Here is an 8,644-nt window from a genome sequence, read left to right as displayed (position 1 = left end):
ATCTAGCCATGATATATGTTGATAAACATAATTAGCATTAGCAAGAAGTGATTAACCTAAGAGATAAACATTGGAGATAATTAAGCTAGCAAGTTATTGTATAATATGACTTTCATTTCCACCATATACACAAACATGTGCACAATGTTAAGAAAAATGTCAACTGTTCTGCATTAGAGAACGTTTTGCTCCAGCATACAAGTTCTACGCTCAATAATTTCTTATAAGTTTCTCTGTGACCATTGTCAATCTAACAGATCCACTGAAAGCCTAGTAAAATTATTTAAACACAGTTAAGTATTAGTCTAGGAACGTCATAATGTTACTGTACAAGTAGAATAGGTTTTTAAGCATACAGAAAACAAGTTTTTTAATGACATCACTTATCACAAGTCTTCCATATATCTCAACTCATCAGTTATGATCTACACAAGTACAGGCAAGTTTTTTGTTTGTTTGTTTTGAATTATGTGCAAAGCTACTTTAGGGCTATCTGTGTTAGCTGTCCCTAATTTAGCAGTGTAAGACTAGAGGGAAGGCAGCTTGTCATCACCTCCCACTGCCGACTCTTGGGCTACTCTTTTTACAACAAATAGTTGGACTGACCGTCACATTATAACACCTCCAAGGCTGAAAGGACGAGCATGTTTGGTGAGACAGGGATTTGAACCTGTGACCATCAGATCATGGGTTGAATCCCTTAACCCACCTGGCCATGCTGGGTCCAAGTTTTTTGCAGCTTGAAGTTTTAGTTGGTAAACATTTCTTTAAATAATTGCAATTCAGGAAGCATAATATTAAAACACAACACGTTTTCTCACAACTCAAAACGTTTGAAGGTAATATTTAATGAAATTTTTTATTTGTTTATATACATGTCTATTTATGTTGTCAAGGCCTACATGCACATTTCTAATTTGTATGACACATACTAACGATGACTTGTGTATTTATAATTATATAACAATTCATTATATTTAATTTTCAAAAAAGTAAGGTGGAAAAAGCAAACTGAGATTCAAGTTTTTGCATAAATAAATGTACTATTCACAAAAGTATCTCATTAGATTTACTGTGACTATTACTGGAAACTTGTATGCAAAAACGGTTCGTTTGGGTTGAGAAAATATTTTACGAGCCGCTTTTTTGCATATAAATTTCTCAACAAGTGGGTTTCTCGACATCACTGATTACTGGAAACTGTCGCTGATTTATATGCAACACAACTATTTTCAACTTCAAATGCTTTATAGTTTACTAATAACAACATACAGGAAGTTATTACAATGATTTTATCCTAGCCCATATACTAATACTTTTTTTACTTACCTGTGAAATAAATCATTAGTATTTTTCACATAACCTATGAATTTCATTCTTAAATAAAATTGTAATTTAGAATGTATTTTATTAAAATATAAAGCAGAATAACTTTGATGTTTTCAACTGCTTTCTCAGTGTCTCAATTTTGAGTTGGAAATTAATGACAATTAAAGAAAATATTTTATGTACCACAAACATTAAAAGTACCATCTTAACTCTGTAATTATGGACGTATTAAGTGGTAGCATAACACTAAATATTTCATCTGTTGTCAATTTCAATAATATACTGCGTAGTTTATTGACAAGCACAATACAGTATTGTCTTGTCTAAACAAAACTGATAATAGGGCAACTGTGTATCAATATGTCTACTAGTATCTTTTACAATAAAACTGAATCCAACACTTTAATTTTAACTCATTATGCCAAATATGACCTTCCATTCATTATAACACAAATAGAGTATATTAGGAAATGTTTTCATGGGTAGGCTAAATAAATAACACGATTTTGTGTTGAAAAATAATATTTTACAAAACAATTTATCAACCTACACTCAATTAACCTTTTAAACTTTATCCTTGACAGTACAAACATTGTGATACCTTTCTCTGGACATCTTTCAATACTAAATGATTGACATACTTAGCCAAATAAAACTACTACATAAGGTGTAACATAAATCTCAATATTTAAACTAATTCTGGTTCATAAGACATAATTAATAAGTAAAAAAAACACACAATAAATCAAAGTTTGCTATGTCAAGTGATTTATTATAAAGTCTACTGCAGCTGGAAAATTTTCAAACACATAATTTGGAGATGGAGAAATCTTAAGTTCATCACCTTCTCTATACTTTCCTGTTAATACAAGAACAAAAGCTATAAAATAATTATAAAACCCTCAATTCTTATGTTAATATATTACAAAAAACACACTACACAGCTAAAGTTAATTAAAAATAATATTTCAATAGTTTCACTTTGAGTTGACTTACTGTTTATAGGTTTCTTTTATTGTAAGAAACTGTCGTGTGGAATAATAAGGAAGAATATTTTTTAAAGTCATTGATACAATAACTCATTTTCTATCATTATTTCCCCAGACCTTCCTAGTCTTTCATAAAACATTCATTTTTTGATTTTTCTGTTCAGCTATAAAATAATTATTTTGTAAATTTATGCAAACTGACATCTAAGTGCACTATCAAATCTCTAATTTAAATACAAAAATTTTATTTACTGTTGAACTCTGTGAACTTGAAAATTATCACACAACCAATTTTAAAACAAAACTCTTTCACACCATAAAAGCTAGAACTTGTATTCCTTAAAACACCTGAGTTAAGCATAGAAAGCAAAATAGTACTCAAAATATATGTCAAGAGATAGATAAACTAATTAAGAACCATTTTGATACAAACTTAACTGATTTTAATAAAACTTGTGATATTTGCTCAATTATTTTTATAACAGAAAAAAAAAACGTACATAACCCTGTCTCTGCAATATTAAAAAGTTAAGTCATGGACATTATATACAATTTTAAATATTCAATGTTGTTGAAAGTAGATTTAGTGAATTTTAACACAAAAAATATTTTACTAAATTAGATGAAAAACAATCAAATACTTGGAATACATAATAACTAAATATATCCATCTTTTATACCTACCAGTCTTAACCAGCATTCCTACTAGTCCTGCCCTCTGGGATCCATCAATATCATCTCTAACATCCTTTAAAAGCAATCAAAATATTCTCATGTTAATTGGCCAAATAACTAAACTGTACATTCACATTATTTTTAGGTAAACATTAAAATAAGTTAATATTTTTCTCCCATATAGCAAGATTTCACAAAAGCATCCATTATTAATAATTTAGAATGCTTATTTCTCCATCTACAAGTTCTCAGACATACTGTTTACACAAGCTTTTGGTTTTACACGCATATCACCAGGCAATGATAAATTCACAATTCTAGTAGCTCAGATTACGCTATTCAATTTACAATTATTTCAGAATGCACCTCATGCATGTACAAACTCTCTTTCATGCACTGCATTCTTTTTAGCCACAATTCCCAAGATGTTGAAATCTTCAATAAACTAATAACAAAATGCTCCACACAAAAGAGAACCAGTGGATACACAGGGTACATCTTGAATTAAAGTTAGCTCAAAACAAGTAAAAAAAGCATAGTGTTCTGACATATATGTTTTCACTGTAACCACATGGAAAAAATTACATATAAAAGAATAAAGCCTGAATGCTGTTGTGCTTCCATAACTGTTTGAACACCAATATTCTGCATTATTACTTACAACCTACAATAGAGAGCATAATTTATTTTTGAGAAGCAAGTTAACAGACAGAGCAGTAGTAGTTACACATACTCATAAAAATAGAAAGACTTCAAGTCAATGGTAAAACAAACCAGATATAATTGAAAAATTGAAACAGTTTGTTTTATCATTGACTTCAAGTCTTTCTATTTCTATGAGTACGTGTGTAACTGCTTATTATAACTGTAATTGAAATATAGTTTGTTTTGTTTTTTTGGTTACAATATATTTGTTCAAGGAGAGTAATATTCAGTGTTACTCGCTTCACTGTATTGCCACAGGATATCAGGAAATATAACAACTAAAAACATTCATTTTCGGAATTTACAATCAATTCAATTTTGTGTGAAAATCAACTATGACACTAAGCATAAGGTCAAGAATGAAAACAGTAATAAAAAAAAACTCAATCAACAAACACACATCTCCAATCATAATAGCTTCACTTGGTTTGCAGTCAAAAGGTTTAAGTCCCTCTAAAAAAAAATGAAGCTTCAGGTTTTCCAACAACTTCAGCTTTTCTATCTGTGGCATATTCAAGACCAGCTACAAAAGGTCCAGGTCCAAGAGCAAGTCCATCTTGCCTTTTGTAGTATCGACCTTTGTGGATAGCAATCAAGGGGGCACCACTAAGAACCAGTCTGAAATGAAGTTAAAAAAAACAATAAAAAATATGCTGATAATCTAGCACATCCTCACTCCAAAACAGAATATTTAACAGTTTGTTTTTATTTCACTAATAGGAATTACTTTTTAATCACTTGGAATAAACAAGCATAAATAAACAAAATTTGGTTAATCAGAGATTAAGAATTTAACCCAGATACAACACTTTTAAATTCAAACAACATTTTAAATATTTATTTCCAATTAATCTGAATCATGTTTTTATACCACAATTAGATAGTTATTTAAGCATTTTCCTTAAACATTTTACAGATTTTTGTGCAAAATTCCTGTCTGGTTCAAATGTTATGGCCATCATAATTTTAAAACCATGGTATACATAACAAAATATTGTACAATATTTTTACTTTATTTCTAGCACTAGCACTACTGCAGTTAACATAAACTATTAGATGGTAAACCAATTAAAACTGGAAGTTTGATTTTGACATTAACAACATTTTACTAGTACAAAAACAAAGATAAGTGATAATTTATCATATTCATAATAATCATTGACTAATATCAGTTACTTTTTAATATAAGTACATGTTTAACAAATATCAATAGTTATGTGATAACACATTGCTATTGAATTATGCATTTATGAATGGATAATTGTTTTTATATACATCCACACTGACAGAAATAAATGATGATTCTTGTCTTAAAAATTTTGCAATGTGTTATCACATGGCTATTGATATTTGTTGAACATGTGCGATATTAAAACATAACACTGATATTATCGATGATTATGTGTTAAACATGGCTATTGATATTTGTTGAACATGTGCTGATATAAAACATAACACTGATATTAGTCGATGATTATTACGATTGCATTTTCAGCAGTCTTTATGATAAATATACATCCTAGTTAACAGATTTAAAAAAAAATAGATTTACATAAACTTTATAACAAATCCAAGTTTTTGTTATTTCATCTCAAAATATTAAATATTTCTCTTGCAACTACAATCAATTTAATTTCATCAACAGAACCATATAAGACCAACTGAAAAAGTTTAGCATCTAATGTTTTTGAAAAGTAGGAGAAGGAAGTCCTTTTTTTATAATGCCCTCTCCTCTTTGAAAGAAAGTTTGCCATCCTTTTCACAATTGTTGCTTATTTTATAACAGTTCATGTCAAACAGAAGTTGTCAAAATGAAACAGACTTTATGATAAATATAAAAAAGGGGAATGTAAATACAAAAAAGGAAGTGGGTGGGGACACTAAACATGTGTTGTAAGGAAGTGGGTGGAAACACTAAACATGTGTTATTGTTTTTTTACTTGGTCTAAAATTATTATAAATCCTCAATACAGAACTCTACTATTCCACTTGTAACTTAGTTTTGAAAGAATTTTCTGTTTTTTAATTTAGCAAATGCAGAAACACAAACAAACAAACAAATCCTACTTACCTGAAAGCATCATTAAGGGTGTTAAAGTTAAACTTGCTAGGTGCCAATCCCACAACAACTGCATTGGGATTTTTTGTATTAGTATCTATCAAGAAAAGAAAATAATTCCACATAAAAAGTCCTTTTGCTGTTTACAACACAATGAAAGAACAGGATATGTACCTAAGTGTATTAATCTGTTTTATATTTTTGTTACTCAACATTAACTCTGCATTCATGAAGTTTTAAAATAGTTGTTTTTTTATGATATGTTTCTGAAAAGTACTTTATTATGCTTTCTTTAAATTTATCTAACAATTTATTGGTAATAATTTACTACAGGGTGTTCGGAAAGTCACTGTGCAGTTTTGTCTGTTAATAAATATATAAGTGCACAGTGACTTTCCAAACACCCTGTATTTTATTACATACGCTTCACAGACTTTAGCATTTCTTTATTTGGTGTGCCTTTTTATCAATAACCAAAATACATATTCTGATAGGCTGCACCTACTAGTTTTAAAATATTATTAATATTAAGATAATATTTATTTAAGTGACAAAGAAGACATAATGAAATATAATTCATAACAGCACGTATGTTCATACACATAAATTAATGTACTATGTTAAGAGGCCCACTTCTTGGGTAATCAGATAATGTGATAATCTATTACCAAGCCAAGAGTAAATTAGAATCTAATCATAATGATGAAATAGAAACAAAACTGTTATGATGTAATATTTAACAGCTAAAAGAAAAATATGAGGTAAAAGCATAACAACAAAGTGCAATCAAAGTTTGAAAACAGTTCTAATGCAAGTATCTAGATTTATTTGAATTTTTCATCTAACCTGGAAAATCTTCTAAAGCTTCATCTTCTAACAACAACTGGGGTCGAAGGTTTTTCCTACATACCACCTCATGAGCTGCTGTCAAAGAAGTAAAGATTTCATCCTGCTCTATGGAAAACCCCAGGTTTGTTAATCGCTCCCACAAAATACGTTTGGATTCTTTGGTAGTGTTTGTTACAAATCTGATCTTCAAACATGTTTTCCTCAACCTTTCATTATATAAAAAAAAAATATTAATTTATTGAACTAAAATGTTTAATTGAAAATATTTTTTTATGCTATTCACCCTGCATTTTTTCAGAAATTATTGATTAAAACCTTATCCACTGAATAATAAGACAGTAAAAAATTTCAAAAGTTATATCATTCACACTTCCTTAAAAAACTTTAATGGTCAGACAATGAGCACTGCATTATAGTAACTGTCATTACTGAATCTTAAAAGACCAAAAATTAAAATTTTATTAGGTTTAATTTGTAATTTATATGCAAAAGTTTGCAGTTCACAAGGTTAGAAATCATAGATTGTTATAATCAGATACAAAAAGAGCTTAGTTCCATTTTTTTCTATAGAATACTTTTACACTTTTTTTTTACACCTTGATGCATGTGTATAGATACAACTTAAATGTTCAATGTTAATTTAAATCAGTCTTTAGATTAAATTTTAATAACCAGCTCATAAGCTTATCCTAAATCAAGTTAAGCATTGAAGAAGCAATCTTTACTTAATAACTCTTATTCTCTCTCTCAGAAACATTGAGTCAACATTTACACAGCAGTACGTCTGCAGACTTGCATGTTAGAAACTGGGGTTCGAAATCTGTGGTGAGCATTTGCACCTTTGTGCTTTATAACAAACAACAGCACAAGTCAGTAACAATAAAATGTTTTTAAGTTTAAAAATATGATACCACTAATAGTAATAGTGATAATAATAGTCAAAGGCAGAACACTAAATAATTTTAAAAGATGCTAAAAACACGTTATCAAAATAACTGCTAAAACTTTGCTAATTGTTCAAGTCACCGTTTTAAAGCATCAGCAGCACCACATATTGCGCAATTTTCTATGTGAATTGTTCCACTTAAGTCAATCAAAACACCTCGCAAACAACCCTGTACTGCCATGCTTATCAAATATTAAATATACGGTAGATGGCGCAAAAAACTATTCCTTTTATATACAAGCCGAAAGTTTGTTTTGTTTCGAAATTTTGCGCAAAGCTACAGAGGGCAATCTACGTTAATGTCCATAATTTAGTGGTAGCAGACTAGACTGATGAATAATACGAGTGTCAGAACTTTATAACGTTACCTACGTCTGCAAGGGCATGTTCGGTACGACTGGTTTCGAATCAGAAATCCGAACATTACGAGTTCACTGCCTTGATCACATGGGTCCGGCATGGCCAAGTGTGTTAAGGCGTGCGACTCGTACTCTGAGAGTCGCAGGTTCGCATCCCCGTCGTGCCAAACATGCTCGCCCTTTCATCTGGGGGGAGGGCGTTAAAAAAGTTCGGTCAATCCCACTATTCGTTGGTAAAAGAGTAGCCCAGGAGTTGGCGGTGGGTGGTGATGCCTTCCCTCTAGTCTTACACTGCTAAATTAGGGACGGCTAGCGCGGATAGCCCTCGAATAGCTTTGTGCGAAATTCAAAAACAACCAACCAACCAGCCTTGATCACCAAGCCCAAAAAAGAAAAAAAAAGAAAAAAACAGTTGTAGTATTTAATACACTTTTGAAGTAAAGATATAGATTTAAAAAATAAAGGCAAAGTTGTTGCATGATTATCGGAACTACTGAAATATGTAATCATACAAAATTTATTTCCCATTCACATAGATCTTTATATCAGGTCATCTCATACATAATGTCCGAAAGTTTAATACAGAAAGTGCATCATCATTTCTGTCTTTGTAGAAGGCTTTAATGACTAAAATATGTAGTGCAACGTGTATGACAACGTTCAAAAATAAAAGAAGTTAAGCGAACTCCACTTTTTCAAATCATTTATCAAATAAACCCCTGTGAAAATGGGT

The 8,644-nt window shown here is 30.2% G+C and overlaps 1 pseudogene across 1 annotated transcript; it reads right to left on the bottom strand.

Annotated features, from left to right (window-relative positions):
- Nucleotides 1-815: 815 nt before the first annotated feature.
- LOC143225044 (haloacid dehalogenase-like hydrolase domain-containing protein 2) lies at nt 816-7,755 on the bottom strand (annotated as a pseudogene). The gene is made up of 6 exons (XR_013013581.1): nt 7,633-7,755; nt 6,604-6,812; nt 5,770-5,854; nt 4,099-4,316; nt 3,003-3,066; nt 816-2,188 (listed from the first exon to the last, which is right to left on the bottom strand). The product of XR_013013581.1 is annotated as a haloacid dehalogenase-like hydrolase domain-containing protein 2 (transcript).
- Between the last annotated feature and the right edge of the window lie 889 nt (nt 7,756-8,644).

Source organism: Tachypleus tridentatus, chromosome 9, assembly GCF_004210375.1.
Source record: "Tachypleus tridentatus isolate NWPU-2018 chromosome 9, ASM421037v1, whole genome shotgun sequence".
Classification (NCBI taxonomy): domain Eukaryota; kingdom Metazoa; phylum Arthropoda; class Merostomata; order Xiphosura; family Limulidae; genus Tachypleus; species Tachypleus tridentatus.
The sequence above is the reverse complement of the archived record's forward strand: the minus strand, read 5'-3'. Positions and strand labels throughout refer to the sequence as shown.